The 4,139-nt window shown below is 39.8% G+C and overlaps 1 non-coding gene across 1 annotated transcript; it reads right to left on the minus strand.

The window, feature by feature from the left end:
• Positions 1–2,957: 2,957 nt before the first annotated feature.
• Positions 2,958–3,064, minus strand: LOC148553391 (small nucleolar RNA R71). Its single transcript, XR_015892935.1, has one exon. It is a non-coding gene; the product is annotated as a small nucleolar RNA R71 (small nucleolar RNA).
• Positions 3,065–4,139: the final 1,075 nt, after the last annotated feature.

Raw genomic sequence — 4,139 nt, forward strand, 5'->3', positions numbered from 1 at the left:
TTAAGCACTTATTACTGAGTGAGATAATACGAGTAGTTACAAATCAGATTCTACCAAAAAACGATATTTATCTAGTCTTCAGTCTCTCAGGACATTCTCTTCTTCTTTTACTATGTTATTTGCTTTCACTAGCACCAGTTACGAGACCAGTAAGAGCAGATTCTATAACAGTAAGAGTTACTTCCACTTGGCTCAATAGCCAGAGATGAAAGTAATAGAAGCTTATTCTTTCACACAAGAGCTACCTATTTTTTTGAATGTCCTGCTTATGATGATTCAATTACAATAGCTGCAGCAAAAGTAAAAAGATCAGTCTCCTGATGTACCGAACACCTTCGAAACATCTGAGGTAAGGACCCCTTTTTTAGATTTCATGATGAACCCTAGACTGAATTCAAGCCTGTTAAGAAGAAAGCCCTTTGTTTCGCATTGGTCACTTCCTGAAACAACAGGGATATTCCATCAACCTGACCCCTCATTTTGTTTGGCTATCTGGCTCGGGAGACAAATGCAGCCCGTAGTTAGTTCATTCAACAGAGAGGGAAAGCTGAATTCACATGTTTCCAGAGGAATGCATCGTGTAATAACTAATAAATATTTCTATTTCACTTATCCAAATCTAAAAGGAAAGAATCGATCGAAATGAATCTGTACGATAAAGACTTTTTAGTTGAATGAGACCCCTCTACCGGGATAGAAAAAATCCTAAGTATCTTCTTGTGGTTTTGGGGTATCTGAACCCAGTTGGCATTCTTGTTCGGATGCTTGAATCGAACTCATCCGTTTATTCATTCAATTCACAGTCACAAAGAGACAGAAAAGGAAAGGCTTTGATAAACTACTATTTTATGGTTTATATTGTGTTTAATTGTGTGGTTTTATCATGATCCTTACCCACTTATTCATTAAATTAGCATGAAATTATAATCCCTTCCTGAACTTATAACATGTTTGAAAACTGCTTCCTAGAGACTTTAATTATGTATTTTTAATTCTCCTTTATTCCATTTGATGCCGTGATCTATGTGTTGAGTGTTTTAGACTTTATAGGGCATGAATGAGTTGGAGATTGGAAAGGAAGCTAGCAAAAATGGAAGGAACACAAGAATTTGAGGAGATAACCAGTGAGAAGTGACGCGGTCGCATGGCTCACGCGATCGCGTGAAGGAGAGCGAATCGCAGTGACGCAGCCGCATGGCTCACGCGGCCGCGTGGATTGGAAAAGCTCAGGCGACGCGGTAGCGTGGACGACGCGAACGCGTGGCAAGGAAAAACGCGAATGACGCGCCCGCATGGATGACGCGATCGCGTGACATGTGCGATCTGCATAATCTGCAGACTTTGCTGGGGGCGATTTTGGACCTTATTTCGACCTAGTTTTCGGCCCGGAACAGCAGACTAGAGCCAGAGAATATGCAGAAACAAAAGACAACATTCATTCTAGACAGTTTACAATTTTAGATCTAGCTTTTCCTCCTCTAGGTTTTAGAATTTTAATTGATCTTAGCATTGGAACATTGAGAAGAGTTATTTCCTCATCAAGACCTCATCATTCTAGTTCGTTCTCTTAACTTGGTTTTATTCTTCCATGTTCCTTGCTTTGTTTAATTTTGTTATTTGAATATTTTCATAATTATTTCATACAAGGATTATTTCTCCCATTTTAATTTATTTTCCATTCCATTAATCATGTCTTCTTTTAATTCCCTTTCATGTGTTATGGATTTATTATTTGCAATGAGTGAGTAGTTCCCTCACTTGATGGGGAGTTGATTGAAAGGAACTCTTGAGTTGGAAGGATTGAAAGAAAAATTGGAATTGGGTTAACTGTTGGATTGTTATTTAATCACTAACACCAATCCCTTTGAACTAAGTGGGTTGCAACTCGTGAATAGATCTAGCATTCCAACTTGTTTGATTTTCCTTTACCTAGTAAAGGATAACTAAACGCAACAACCATTAATTATAAATTATTCTTGAAATCATCCCATCAATAATAGAGGTTCCAATTAATCAACTCCCAGTCAAGGCTTTTATTCATATTATTTAAATTTCCTCTTTTTTATTTTCCCTCTACTTAACTCAACTTCTTGGAACATCTGATTAATAAAATAACACACTTTTCTGCAACTCGTTGGGAGATGACCTGGGACTTAAACTCCCAGTAATTTTTAATTTAAACTCTCTGTGACATATTTCTAAATTGATAGGCAGATTTTCGGTGAGTTTAGAACTATACTTGCAATGTAACTATTTTAATAATTTTTAATTTACCGACTTCTGCCCCTCACCAATTTTTGGCGCCGTTGCCGGGGAGTTGCAATAGAGTGCTAAAGTTATTAATTATAATTTATTTATTTGCATTTTATTTTATTTTGTTACTATGAGCTGCATGTTTCTTCCGTCAAATGACGCGTTCACTTCCTGATCCGCGCTTGCTAATATTCGATCCTGAAATTGAAAGGACTATTTCACAAATAAGGCGAGAACAACGTCGGTTAATCCGCTCTGAGGCCAGATCTGAAAGTGAACTTGAGGAAGAAACCAGCCCTCGTTCTACTGATTTGGTTGTTTTACGTGCAGAAGACATCGCAGCTAGGAGAGTTACCATCCAGGAGGAAGGAGCCCCTGATTTTACAATGCAACCGTTTCAAGCGCATCATCCAGCGGTAGCTACAGATTTTGAAATAAAGACTGCACTGCTAAATTTGATGCTCAAGTTTCATGGCCTACCTGCTCAAGAGCCTATCTAGCACTTGAGAGATTTCCAGGTAGCCTGTTCTACTGTCAGGCGTGATGGTACTGATGAAACTTTGATTTTGCTGAAAGCTTTCCCGTTTTCTCTTGAGGGAAAAGCAAGAGAGTGGTACTACACTCAACCTCTAGCAAATGTATCCAACTGGGATACACTCAGAAAGGAGTTTTTGGAGAAATTCTTTCCATCTGAAGTTACTGATAAACTGAGGAAGGATATTTCCACAATTGTTCAGGATGACAATGAAACTCTCTTTGAATATTGGGAGCGCTTCAACAATCTTCTGGAAGCATGCCCCCACCACAGGATTGACAAGATAGTGTTACCTAGCTATATCACACAGGGCATGAAGCCCCAAGGTAAGACCACATTGGAAAGTGCTAGCAATGGGTCTATGAAGAAGTACAAGACCACTGATGAGGCTTGGCAATTGATCAGTGATTTAGCTGAATCTACTAGGAACCACAGACAAAGGCAAGGCCGTTCAAAAGCCGTTGCAGAAATATCCTCTAACAGAGAGACTACTGCTCTAACTCAAAGTATATGTGAGATGACCAACTTGCTGAAGCAGATGCAATTTAATCAACAACAAGCTCAGCAAGCTCAACCTCCTTTGCCACAGCAAAACCAACAATTTGTCCCGCAAAGAATTTGCAGAATCTGTGCTGATTATAGCCATTACACTGATGAATGCTCGCAGCTCCAACAAGAAGACAACATGGTGGCATCCACTCATAACTTCTATGACCGCCCCAACCAAGGGTACAATCAAAGTGGAAATAATAACCATGGATGGCAGGACAATTCTAACCAGAATTGGAGTGACAACAATAACAGAGGAGGCCGAGATAATCAAGGAAATCATAGGTGGAATAATAACAATAACAGGCAGCAGAATCAACCTTACAGAGCACCTCACCTGAGGCAAAACCAAGGACCACAAAATAATCAACAGCAGACATCCCAATTTACTCATTCTTCTTTATCTCCTAATGAAGAGCTACTACAATCTTTTGAGCGAAGACAACAGACCATGGAAAATAACATGAATAATATTAACGCCAGTCTGAATGGTCTCACCTCTACTTTGCAAGCTCTTATGTCACAGATTGGATCAACGCAAAATTCCAGTAAGCAACCTTCAAGCTCCACTGGAATCCCCTCTCAACCATTACCCAATCCAAAGGGAGGCATTAATGCCATCACCCTAAGGTCTGGAACCACACTGCAGGAGAGGAATCAGGAGGAACCAAGCCCACCAGAACACACCTCAGCTGAAGAGGTAGTAGAAATAGAAGATGTTGAAGAGGAATAGGACATACAGGACATAGCTGAAGAAGAAATAGCTCAACCACAGGAGGAAGCACCAAAAGGCGCAGATACT

Source organism: Arachis ipaensis, chromosome B7 (assembly GCF_059453495.1).
Source record: "Arachis ipaensis isolate K30076 ecotype BB chromosome B7, ASM5945349v1, whole genome shotgun sequence".
NCBI lineage: Eukaryota > Viridiplantae > Streptophyta > Magnoliopsida > Fabales > Fabaceae > Arachis > Arachis ipaensis.